This window comes from Manis pentadactyla, chromosome X (genome assembly GCF_030020395.1).
Source record: "Manis pentadactyla isolate mManPen7 chromosome X, mManPen7.hap1, whole genome shotgun sequence".
In the NCBI taxonomy this organism is placed as follows: domain Eukaryota; kingdom Metazoa; phylum Chordata; class Mammalia; order Pholidota; family Manidae; genus Manis; species Manis pentadactyla.
The window spans coordinates 124,320,298-124,334,682 of record NC_080038.1 but is presented as its reverse complement, the minus strand read 5'-3'; positions in this window follow the sequence as shown (position 1 = coordinate 124,334,682).

Sequence of the window (14,385 nt, the reverse complement as noted above, 5' to 3'; positions counted from 1 at the left end):
TTAGGTTCACTTTATTTTAACCTCTATTGGTCATTAGTATGTGCATTTGTTGGTTATAGTTAGTTTTATTTACATTCACTCTTTTTCACCAGTGTCTTTTTCATTATTTATCTTTTTATCCTATTCTTTCCTTTAGTTCATACTTCCTTTCTTATTGAATTGCATTGTTTTGTAATTGTTCTATAGAGGATCTATAAATTGGGTGGTTGGTGGAGCCAGAAGCATTGAGGTTTCCCATGTCCCTTGTTGCAGAAGTGTTTTATCAGTGTAGTTTTACATTTGTTTCTGCCTAGAGCCCCAGGAATTTTTCCATTTTCAGTTGCTATTTATATTACTATCATGCATCAGGGTTACCCTCAATTTGTGTGTATGAAATTCTGGCTCAACATGTGTAGCAAGTATTTGGGACTTTTGATTTCTTATGGAATACTTTTCCCCATCCTGAAACCAAGTTAATCAAAATATCCAGTTTTCCTCCTCATAGCTGATGAGGAAATTTTCTAGGTCACCATTAACTCTGAGGACAGTGTTACCATGTTCTCATCTTCATACCTTATACCTAAGGTCATCTTTTGACCCTGAGTAGGCATTACAACCCTTAACCCTAGGACCTGTAGTCAGCTAACTTCCTGTGCTGCTGAAGCTTCTGCTTAGGTGTTAATCATGCTTGTTTGAAGTTCTGCCTGTTTTTTTTTTTTTTTTAAAACTAGAAATTTTGTTTTCCTTCTGCATATTTGGGCACTGAATTTTAAAAATATGTATCTTAAACATCTTTCTATGCTGACAGATAATAACTACACTTGTTTGAGTGAGGATTTAATAATGAGTATAACCATTGAATCACTATACTGTACACTTGAAACCAATTTAATATTGTATATCAAGTATACTTCGGTAAAAAAAATAAAATAAATAAAATATGCATTTTACTGAACAGTTGCATGTGTCTTTAGCTGGGGTGAGATTTCCACATTATCTCAGTTTTCCATGTTGCTGTAACCCTCTCTTTATACTTTATTTTATTGCAATTCAATATTTGCCTTCAAGGGCCAACTCTAACTGGTTGGGTACCCATATTTTTGGTGTGATTGTGAGCATGGGATTTGTGTATCTGTTCTCAGTTTGCTTTCTCTACTAGGGCTGTAATTCATTACTTCTTTTGCTGTTTTTAATACAAGGTAGTATACTTTCCTACTTTTATTTATATTATTATTTTCAATTTCTATTTTTATTTCTTTTTGTTCCTTTTTGTGGAGATCAAGTAGGAGATGTTAAATATAAATGCACTTTCCCTGATTTATTTTATCTGTCCTTTGATATGTAAAATGGGGTAGATGTACTATATGACTTTTTATATCCTTTATACTTGTAAAATTTTGTGACAGTTGTGTAGTACTAGTCCCCTTTAAGAAAGAGCTAGTTTTTAATTTTCATGTAATTGAGGTTCCTCTTGCCATTTGTGTATTCTGTTATGTCTTATTGGAGTTGATGGAGTTGCAAATCAAGCTTCCTTTGAGAAATAGAAATTACTCCATTTAATTTAGATAGTTTTTTATGTTAATGTGCATTATTTATAAAGGATTCACTTTGAGGAATTCATTTTGCAACATGAATAGTTCAGTTTCCAGGTATGGTATGGTTCGGGACACAGTGTAATTACAGTTACGAAGTGTCATGGAACCAGTGAAGCATTTGGATAACAAAATCCAACAGATATTTGTAAAAACATATAGAGCTTCCCTCTTGAAAATCCATAAAAATGTGTCTAATAAATAACTAGTAAAGGAGGCATTTAAATACCTCAGAACTCAAATTTGCAGTTACGGGCAGTTTTGTGTTTGCTTCATTGGCTTTGGCAGGATCCAGTTATCTTGACTGAAAAAAGGCTATCCAGAAATTAAATTTTCTGTATAACTACATTTAAGTGGTCACTTAAAGATCATGCAGTAAAGAGAATGTTATTGACTGTGGGTTGCATGCTTCATATCATACAGTGCACTATCTTTTGTTTAGGCTCAGGATTGCATTTATGATTCCAGATGGCTGTTATAATGGGCAGTTTGCCAAAAGTGTACCTAATTAATATTCACTTACTGTGCCCAAAAGTCAAAGGACTTCATCTTTTTCTTACCTTTAATGTTGCATTTCAGATGCTCCCCATGCATACTTCCTGCTAATTCATTTTTCTTGACATGTACTTTTCTGTCAGATTTTCCTTATTCAGGCATCTACTTATATTAGTTCCTGGCTTTTAGTAAATTCCAGAAATGTATCAATAAGGGAAAACCACTAAATTGTTCCCTATGCCCAAAAGCTGGTTGTTGATTACAGTTATTTCAGTTAGTAGACTTAGAGGATTTGAGGCTTTTTATACAGCATTAAGGCTAGTTGCCTGCACACAATATTGCAATTATTAAATCCTAGCAATGCTACATTGAATAAGAGAAAAATGCATATGTCTTTGAGGAGCTTATGTTCCACATCCACAAGGTTGCTAGTGGCAAGTGTAATCCACACAAACCATTTATATGAAGAAGATAATCTGACACACTGGAGTTACTAATTAATGTATTTAAAGGCATTGTCCAACTCAGCAGTGTATGTAAAACAGTTCTGAAGGAAGCTTTCTTCTCTAGGTACCACATCAAGGACAATGTTGACAAATTTACCTTGAAAGGATCACTGAGCATATCTGAACGTAATCGTTCCCTTATTATGGAAGCCACTTTAACTGTATTCTAGTATTACTTCAACAAGGATGGCAATAACCAAAGAATTCCCAGAGAATGGGAATAAAATTCCAGGAAACCAGAATATATGACACCAAACTGCCCTTCTTTATTTTTATAACAAAGCAACTTAAAATATCTCTGCTTACTAATAAGGACAGGGTTCTCAGATGTTCCTGATGCAGCATGGTTCAGATATTAGCCATAACCCTCCATGTGGTAAGGGTGTTGTACTGTGATAGGTCTTCTCAGCAAGAGGACCGTGAAATCCTCTGGACCATTAAATAACTGGCCTGTAGACTTCAGGTTATCCCCATCCTCCATCACTTCTCTACCTTAAATTGATTCTGTTTAGAGGTTCAGGAACATCTTTTGATTTCTTTATCTCATACAGGAAAAGTAGCGGCAAAGTGATTTTCATGCCCTCTTAAATGTTTAAATCTCACTAATAACACAAAATGTTCAAATCAGCAGATCATAAAATGATAAAGATTCTTATGTGCTACATCATACTCTCTGAGTCAGGTAGGACCTCAACAGGAGATAAATATAACATTGCTATTATAGTAATTTGATGAGAGCTTCTTTCCAAAGGGGCTGTTCACAAAGGTGTGCATAGAATGTATGAGAACCACGAGACAGTGCAAGAATCAAGGGAAGTTGACATTGTGACCATCTCTAATCTTGAGAGTCAAACGGAGAGAATGGTTACTGGAAACCAGATGGAGAAAGGTTCATGTGAGGCTGGCTGCTTTAATAGCAGTGACTTTTTCTTGATAGACACAGCCAGCCAGAAAAAAACCTCATAAGAAGGGAACCAGGGGAATAAATACCCTGACTTGACTCTCCTTTTTCCTCTTTTCTTCTGCTGGTGCTCCATATTGGCTGAATCTGGATGAAAGCCAAAGGGTAGGTGATTTTAGTGATGTAGTCCATAAAGATCAGTTCCCTGAGGCAGAAAGTCAGATGAAGAGAGTGAATCTGGGCCTGTAACTATACTTATTTAATATGTATGATGTGCCAGACTTCTTATATATATTATTTCCTTTAATTTTTATAATAACCCCATGAGGGAATATTTTATCATACTTATTTTACTGATGGTTAGTTGAAGCATAATGATTTTGATTATTTTGACCTGGATCACACAGCTAAGAAACTCAAATCTTGGTTCATAAATATCATTTTATATATATATATTCTCTACAAAGCTCATTATTATTAGGTAATATTTATTGAGAGGTTATTGAGTATAATTGTCTTGACTTAAGAGGTAGGCTACTTTATTCCACCAGTTGACAAATAGGGAAACTAAGGCACATGAGAAGTTAAATACCTCACCCACAATTATAGAGCTAAGAAGAGATAATAGCAGAATTTGTACCTAGAAAATCTGGTTTTAGACCTCATGTTGCTAAGCCACTATACTATACCAGGTGTTGACATCTCATCTGTTTTCTAAACTATTTGATTAGATTTTGTTTATCCTCTCTTCTGTATTACAAAACAGCAATTAGAATAGCTTACATGATCTTTTCCTTCTAACTCAATTCCTATCCTAGTCTTTAAATGGAAAAAGTGTCTATAAATACATTACTCAACTCTTCATACCTCTCCCAAAGATGGGAGAAATTCTTGCCTTCGTCTTAATGATCTTCGCCGTTTGTTCCTGCCTTGACCAGTATTTAACCTCTAGGATTCTGCACTTGAGTTTGTGATGTGTACAACAGAATGGCAATATTGTCTTATACCTGAGCTGGTTGGGAAAAATATTTCATCTAAACATTTTCTGATTCTGATGCAAAATATACTTTTTTCTTTTTTTCCCAGAAATAAACCCTAAACTACCACCATCATTACCACAACAAAATATTTGTGTTGGTGTTTTTAAATCTAACAGAACTAAAGTAGTCCTAAGTAGTATTAAATCATAACTCTCAGGATAAATTACTTTGTATTTTATAATTTGTATTATTTAAATACCTGAATAACACATAGCAATTTTAGAAAACACAAATGACAAAAAGAACATAAAAAGTGACCAATAATCTTACAACCTAGAGACAAACACTGTTCATATTTTGATGTGACTTTTCTTGGAATATTATTTTACATAAGCATATGTATATGAAGTTGAAAATAAGTAGTTTTAAAATAATTTTTAAAAATAGACAAGTGGTACATGCTCATTAGAGAAGAAAATTAAATAATGCAGTTAAACAAAAAGAATCAAAATAGCAATTAATACAGAGCTGTCTGGTATTCATGTTTTTCATGTTCTATGCATATGTGCATATGAACATAGTACAAAAGTGGCATAATGCTTTTCATGTTTGTGATTTGCTTTATGGTTATATAATATTCCCCTATTTGGAGGTAATGTCTTAATTTGTTATTATTGATATTTAAAGAATTTTTATTTTTATGTATCATATAAATAATTCTGATTAATGTATTATTAATTATTTGTGATTCCATGGTGATTTCCTTAGGCTAAATCTCAGAAATAAAATTATGGATCAAAGATAATAGGCATTTTCAATCTTCAGATTCATTTTTTCAAATTATTTCTCAGGAAGAGTTACTAGTTTATACTCTCACTGGTAGTGAATGAGAGTGCCCATTTTTCTGTGTACTTATCTACACAAGATATTATTGTTAAAAAATCAGGATATGATTAATAAAATACTATTTTATTATTTTTGTTCATATTTCTTTTATTACCAACATGATGTATGTATGTATGTGAGTTGCCTATTTATGCAAGTGAGGAGGTGTGGCTGTCTTGTGAAAGAAACATTAGTTCAATGAATGAGTCTATGTATAGAGTCTACTTGTAGAAGAGGGTTGAAAAGAACCATGAATATATCTGCATGTGCAAGGGGAATATATGTACATAATACTAATAAGTATTAATCAGAAGTTTAAATAGTTGCACAGGATGTTATAGTTTAAATATTGATATTTTAAAATAAAAGAGTTGTATTCCTCTTTTGTTTCTAATTGAATCTAAATACCATAGTGGTTTGATTCCTACTATTATCTATTTGAAAATACATGAAAAAGTTCAAAATATGGTAAGACTTGGAAGGTTTACATAATTTATTTTTGTCTTTTGGCTCATTTGCATATACTCATATAGTATTTTATATGATTTCGTGCTTAAAACTATGTTTAATCATTTGCTATATTTCTCTGGTAAAATATGTACATAAATTTAATTTTCTTCCCTGTCTATAAAGTTCTAAGTGTTGAATTTTTTCTACTGGAGTGAGCTATCATTAAAAATTTTAATTACATAGCTGATCAAAACAACAAGTATATCAATGTTTTGACAGAGTTTTAAAAATCAAAATGCTGTAAGAAATGCATCTCTTAATGATATAATAGGAGCTGTTTTTCATTAGTTTTTTAAAACATGTAGATGAATTTTATTTTTTATAAGAATGAGATACATTGTATAATTATTTTCTACTCTTGATTTTTAGAATGTGTACATGTACAGAAACTTGTTCTCATATACAATTAGATGTGAATGGAAATACTTTTGTTATAACAGTCTCTTAATCCTTTGAACTCCTTTTGAGTTATGTGCCAAAAATCACATACTGACTTTTCATCAGAAATTATTCTTAATGATCTGTCAGCTGATAGTTCAGATAGGTTCTCCTTCAGTTCTGTTAAAAGCAAAGAATTAGAAATTACCTAAATTACCCAAGGATATTACTCAGCCATTAGTCATTCATTTAATCAACTTCATTAACATAATTTCAAATTATCTTTTTGTTTGGCACATCACAGATTTTTCCTTCCTGTGGCAGTGCACTAGAGTAAAATTGTCAGTGGTTGAGAGAGATGATTTTTTTTTTTTGGTCAAAGTGGGAAGAGGGGATTTGTGAATGAGGAGCTGGAAGAAGAGAATCTGCAGAGTGCAGGTGTGGTCTCAGGCAGTTAATAGTTAGGAAACAATTCATATAGAAATTTGAAAGCCTGAAGTTATCTTAAAATTGTCCATTTTCCCACAAACCATTTGGAAAGTTTTTCTTGTACAGCTAGGATAAGTGTACTATGCTTTGTGATCTTTGATTTGGAATTTGATGTACCATGGCTTAATCTCGTAGTCTTCTTTACCACAGTAAAATTATAAAGTCCTTGATGGCATAGGTTGGATGTTTATGATCTTTCCATCTGGCATGATTCTGGGCATGCAATTGGAGCTCAAGAAGTATTGCACTGATCTGACTAGGTTCTTGAAGCTATTCTTTCTGTAAAATGAGAACTGAGATAAATGTAAGTACAGTGGGGGGTAAAAGTAGAGGAAGTTGCAGGAGATGGAAAGCGTGCAGGAGGCCAAAAAAAAGCAGAAAATGAACAATGGAGTCCAATCCACGAAGGGCATTTTCTGGAGCAGAATCATAGTCAAACATCTATTTTCACAGGAAAATCAATATAATTTGAGATACCTTATGTTTTTTTACACTGGACTTGGTGGATTTGAGCCCACTTGCTGCCTATCTGAATACCATTCCATCCTTTAGGACCCAATGCCCATGTTTCACTTTTTCCTTATATGTTTCCTGACTTTGATTTCTCTGAACAACTAGTTATAGCCTGTATCATGTAATTTCAGACTTAATTATATACTATTTATCATTTGAAGTTGTGTCCTAAGTTCATCTAGTGTCCCCAACTAGACTGGTGGTGGGGATTAAGTTTTATTGCATATGGTAAATATTCTGTAGACATTTGAAGTTTGATTGAAAGTTATCCTGTAGTGTAGCATAGCATGACTTTGAATGTCAGAAAAAATAGAAGTGATTAGAAAGGGTGGTCTTAAACTAAAAGTAACTTAATTGAGAACCAAGTAGATGTTTTATCCTTAAGGTTCTTTAGAAATTGTTCATTTTATTACCAATTAAAGAATGTCCTATGTTTATGATAAGAGGGATCAACTATAGCCTTGATTACACAGTCATTTAACAACTATACAGTTACCAAAGACAGACGTATGTCTGCTTCAGATTTTCATCACTGAAACCAAAGATCCATTTGGTTTCTGGTGCTGTTAAATTTTCAGTTTTATAGAGATTTGTATCCTAATGTAGGAGCTAATAACCTTGTAACCATTCCCTTCCATTGTTTCCCCTAAATATAATCATTTTATTTATTAACAAGGAAACATTTTCCCACATTCTATCTTCCTCCTTGTAAACTAAAACATTCCAGTGAGGCAGGGAAAAATTTGAATGTTGATGTCACTAAATCTCCAGACATTTAAGCCTCTTCATAAACATTTTCTGATAAGCATTTTTGTCTTATGTTACATCAGTGTTTCTCAACATACTGGGTTTGAATTTTAAAAGCTAATTGATTTTCTTTAACTTCGATTAATGTGGCAACTTTGTATTTACTTGAAGCTAATCAAAGATTTAAAATAATGCAAAATAAAGACAGTGGCTCTAAAAGGAGTAAGAGTGTGAATTGATTTAATTATGACCATACCTTTGAAAATTATTGCTCTGGTTTGTAAGCTTCCTGAGATAATTAGCCTCTCAGAGATCTAACATTGTGTGACACAAATCAGGTATTGGGCAAATGTTTCTGAGTGATTAAACTAAAAGTGCAGTGACTCTGCGTTGCTTTAATCCATCACAGACTAGCCTATAAATTGATAATAGAGCATATGAAGCTCTTAGCAATGTTACATTAGAACTATGCTTGAAATGATAAAGTGCTCATGTTGTGCTATTGAGTGAACAAAGCAGATTAAAAAACTTATTAGTGAAACTTTGTAGACATATATCTATATGCATGTGTACATATATGTATGTATCTGTGAGTTATGTGGTTCAAATGATCAGGCTACAGCTTAGATGTGTTAACCTACTTATATTTCCTATGAGTAAATTGAGGTCAAGTAATAAAACTGAATTTGGGTGTTCCCTGCATCTCATTAGCTACCATGGTCTTTTTATTACTTGAAGACACCTTACCCTTTGACAGATAAATAGAAATTCACATCCTGAGAAAAAAAATGTGTCCTTTGCAAAATTTCTGAGAATTCCTTGGTCATATGTTCCTGTGGTCAATCCTGACATTAATTTCCTCATTCCACTGAACTTTCAGTCTTACTCAAATCTCACCTACCATGGATGTCCTGTACTTTCAGTGCAGGGCTCACCTAAATGTCAAAGTTTTTTCTTTTTATTTGAACATCCTAGAATGTGCTCACATGAGTGTGCAAACACACACACACAGTTATTTGTACTAGTTGTAACACTGTACTGTAGACAGTTTCACTTATTGAACAGGAAGTTTTCATTGTAACAATGCTTATTACTTAGATTTGAATTATTAAGCATTATTCTTTGTAAAAGTCCATGCCACTTGCCCAGTGGTACAATGGTATTATCTCACCTTATATGTTTTTATGCAGTCACAACCCTTCTATCTTCTTGACTACTCCATGACTCTCTTCACACCTCTTCAATCATCTGTTATCAGGTCCTTTAATTCATCATAATATGCCCCCAATCTAAGAGAAGTAACCCAACTCCCCTTCCCTGATTTTGCAGAACAATATATAGTTCTATTCTCTACTGGATCATCGATATCTTTATATATCCAAAGACTCATTAATGTGCTCTGCTAAACAAAGGGCCATTTAGTGGGGGTCTAAACTGCCTCAGTACTGGTGAGGCTTTGAAAGTGTTTTTCCTTTCTTCTTTATCAATCTTCAAAACCTTAAAGATAGGAATTAGTAAGTACAGCTGGCTAATTTCATTCACTTCTTGTGAATGTTTCTGAATTTCCTTTTCATAAAGTAGTTTTGATTTTGTTTTTCTGATACCTTGCTGTCATCCCCATGTTTCACTTACAATGACTGTTGTTATTACTTATACAAGGCAACAAATAAAAAGGGTAAAAGGGTGAAAAAATGTTCTTATCTATTTAAGCTTTCTTTCCAAAACATACCACTTGGGATTACTTTTCTTATTCTATGCATATACATTTTTCAGTCAACTTGAACGAATATGATAGGATTCTATTTTCAAATCCATTACCAATTTGTTAAAATAATAATATAGTATATTAGCAGATCACAGTTGCTTGCATACTTTTTTCTCTACAATATTAAGAAATTAATTCAAGCTCTACGTAATTCCCCCAGGCTGACTTTTACTTGTTAACAGTAGGCATCCTACACACTTATAGGCTTTCTTTAGCTACTGAACACTTGAGAATTACCTTTACCCTATTCTTGCTGACATTATGCCTTCCATCTTTATGTGGGTAACTGTATGTTCTATACTATGTTTTTTGATTTCCTCAGAAAGCTCTCCCATTTTCATAACTTGAAATATATTTTCCTTGTGAATGGTTTCCAAATTCATTATCTTAGCCCCTACCAATGTATCTTCCCCTTCTTATTTCTAAATACCATTTTAATATTTATCATTCCTCCAGTCTCCATGTTGAAACCACTGCAGGGAACATGGATTGTTCTTTTATGATACTTACCTAGTTCTTGATTAAGTTCTGCCCACTTACTCTATATTCTACTGCTACCTTTGTAATTGAGGACTTAGACCTATTTTTACTGTTGCAAAAACCTTCTAATTGGTTTTTCAGATGCTGTCCATCCACCAATTAGTGAATCCCTCATCCTCTTAAGATGGTATTTTGCTTATAAATTTAGGTTTTTTCCTCTGTAGGAACCGTACCTGCAAAGCAGACAAGAACCACATGGTGATTTGAAATGCTTGGCTGTGGCTCTCTGTGTACCAGCTAGGTAGATGTTCTCTGTATGTGAATAATTGAGGATAAATGCTGTTGTATTTTTCTTTTTATTTATTTATTTTAAATTTTTTATTAAGATATGATTGATATACACTCTTATGAAGGTTTCACATGAAAAAACAATGTAGTTACTACATTTACCCATATTATCAAGTACCCACCAATACCCCAATGCAGTCACTGTCCATCAATGCAACAAGTTGCCAGAGATCCAATATGTCCCTTCTCTGTGCTACACTGTTCTCACCGTGATGCCCCACACCATGTGTACTAAACATAATACCCCTCAGTCCCTTCTCCCTCCCTCCCCACCCGCCCTCCCACACACCTCCCCTTTGGTAACCACTAGTTCCTTCTTGGATTTTGAGACCACTGCTGTTTTGTTCCTTCAGTTTTGCTTCATTGTTATACTCCACAAATGAGGGAAATCATTTGGCATTTGTCTTTCTCTGCTTGGCTTATTTCACTGAGCATAATGTCCTCCAGCTCCATCCATGTTGTTGCAAATGGTAGGATTTGTTTCTTTCTTATGGCTGAATAGTATTCCATTGTGTATATGTACCACATCTTCTTTATCCATTCATCTACTGATGGACAGTTAGGTTGCTTCCATATCTTGGCTATTGTAAAAAGTGCTGCAATAAACATAGGGGTGCATATGTCTTTTTGAATCTGAGAAGTTGTATTCTTTGGGTAAATTCCCAAGAGTGGGATTCCTGGGTCAAATGGTATTTCTATTTCTAGTTTTTTGAGGAACCTCCGTATTGCTTTCCACAATGGTTGAACTAGCTTACATTCCCACCAGCAGTGCAGGAGGGTTCCCTTTCTCCGCATCCTCGCCAACATTTGTTGTTCTTACTCTTTTCGATGCTGACCATCCCTACTGGTGTGAGGTGATATCTCATTGTGGTTTTAATTTGCATTTCCCTGATGATTAGTGATGTGGAGCATCTTTTCATGTGTCTGTTGGCCATCTGAACTTCTTCTTTGGAGAGCAGTCTCTTCATATCCTCTGCCCATTTGTTACTTGGGTTATTTGCTTTTCAGGTGTTGAAGCATGTAAGTTCTGTATATATTTTGGATGTTAACCCCTTGTCAGATATGTCATTTACAAATATATTCTCCCATACTATAGGATGCCTTTTTGTTCTGTTGATGATGTCCTTTGCCCTACAGAAAATTTTAGTTTGATGTAGTCCCATGAGTTCATTTTTGCTTTTATTTCCCTTGCTCAAGGAGATGCGTTCAGGAAGAAGTTGCTCATACTTATATTCAGGAGATGTTTGCCTATGTTGTCTTCTAAGGGTTTTATGGTTTCATGACTTACATTTAAGTCTTTATTCCATTTCGAGTTTACTTTTGAGTATGGGGTTAAACAATAATCCAGTTTCATTCTCTTGCATGTAGCTGCCCAGCTTTGCCAACACCAGCTGTTGAAGAGGCTGTCATTTCCCCATTGTATGTCCATGGCTCCTTTATCATATATTAATTGACCATATATGGTTGGGTTTATATCAGGGCTCTCTAGTCTGTTCCATTGGTCTATGGGTCTGTTCTTGTGCCAGTACCAAATTGTCTTGATTACTGTGGCTTTGCAGTAGAGCTTGAAGTTGGGGAGCGTAATTCCCCCTGCTTTATTCTTCCTTCTCAGGATTACTTTGACTATTCGAGGATTTTTGCAGTTCCATATGAATTTTAGGACAGTGTTCTCTAGGTCGTTTAAGAATGCTGTTGGTATTTTGATAGGGATTGCATTGAATCTATAGATTGCTTTAGGCAGGATGGCCATTTTGACAATATTAATTCTTCCTATTCATGGGCATGGGATGTGTTTCCATTTATTGGTATCTTCTTAACTTCTCTCATGAGTGTCTTGTGGTTTTTAGAGTATAGGTCTTTCACTTCCTTGGTTAGGTTTACCCCTAGATATTTTATTATTTCTGATGCAATTGTGAAGGAATTGTTTTCCTGATTTCTCTCTCTGCTACTTCATTGTTAGTGTATAGGAATGCTACAGATTTCTGAGTATTAATTTTGTATCCTGCAACTTTGCTGAATTTGATATTAGATCTAGCAGTTCTGGAGTGGATTCTTTAGGGTTTTGTATGTACAATATCATGTCATCTGCAAACAGGGACAGTTTGACTTCTTCCTTGCCAATGTGGAAGCCTTTATTTCTTTGTGTTGTCTGATAGCCGTGGCTAGGACCTCCAGTACTATGTTGAAGAGAAGTGGGGAAAGTGCGCATCCTTGTCTTGTTTCCAATCTTAAAGGAAAAGCTTTCAGTTTCTTGCTGTTTAGTATAATGTTGGCTGTGCGTTTGTCATATATGGCCTTATTTATGTTGAGGTACTTGCCCTCTATACCCATTTTGTTGAGAGTTTTTATCATGAATGGATGTGGAATTTTGTCAAATGCTTTTTCAGCATCTATGGAGATGATCATGTGGTTATGGTCCTTCTTTTTGTTAAGGTGGTGGATGATGTTGATGGATTTTCGAATGTTGTACCATCCTTGCATCACTGGAATAAATCCTACTTGATCATGATGGATGATATTTTTGATGTATTTTTGAATTCGATTTGCTAATATTTTGTTGAGTACTTTGCATCTATGTTCATTAGGGATATTGGTCTGTAATTTTCTTTTTTTGTGGTGTCTTTGCCTGGTTTTGGTATTAGAGTGATGCTGGCCTCATAGGATGAGTTTAGATTCATTCCTCTTCTATTTCTTGGAAAACTTTCAGGAGGATGGGTATTAGGTCTTCACTAAATGTTTGATAAAGTTCAGCAGTGAAGCCATCTGGTCCAGAAGTTTTATTCTTAGGTAGTTTTTTGATTACCAGTTCAATTTCATTGCTAGTGACTGGTCTGTTTAGATTTTCTGTTTCTTCCTTAGCCAGCCTTGGAAGGTTGTATTTTTCTAGAAAGTTGTCCATTTTTTCTAGGTTATCCAGTTTGTTGGCATATAATTTTTCATAGTATTGTCTAATAATTATTTGTATTTCTGTGGTGTCTGTTGTGATTTTTCCTTTCTCATTTCTGATTCTGTTTATGTGTGTAGACTCTCTTTTTTTCTTGATAAGTCTGGCTAGGTGTTTATCTATTTTGTTTATTTTCTCCAAGAAGCAGCTCTTTCTTTCATTGATTCTTTCTATTGTTTTATTCTTCTCGATTTTATTTATTTCTGCTCTAATCTTTATTATGTCCCTCCTTCTACTGACTTTGGGCCTCATTTGTTCTTCTTTTTCTAGTTTCATTAATTGTGAGTTTAGATTGCTCATATGGGATTGTTCTTCTTTCCTGAGGTAGGCCTGTATTGCAATATACTTTCCTTTAAGCATGGCCTTGGCTATGTCCCACAGGTTTTGTGGTGTTGAATTATTGTTGTCATTGTTGTCATATATTGCTTGATCTCTGTTTTTATTTGGTCATTGATCCATTGGTTGTTTAGGAGCATGTTGTGAAGCCTTCATGTGTTTGCGGGATTTTTCAGTTTCTTTGCGTAATTTATTTCTAGTTTCATACCTTTGTGGTCTGAGAAACTGGTTGGTACAATTTCAATCTTTTTGAATTTACTGAGGCTCTTTTTGTGGCCTAGTATATGATCTATTCTTGAAAATGTTCCATGTGCACTGGAGAAGAATGTGTATTCTGCTGCTTTTGGGTGTAGAATTCTGTAGATGTCTGTTAGGTCCATCTGTTCTAATGTGTTGTTCAGTGCCTCTGTGTCCTTACTTATCTTCTGTCTGATTGATCTGTCCTTCAGAGTGAGTGGAGTGTTGAAGTCTCCTAGAATGAATGCATTGCATTTTATTTCCCCTTTTAATTCAGTTAGTATTTGTTTCACATAAGTG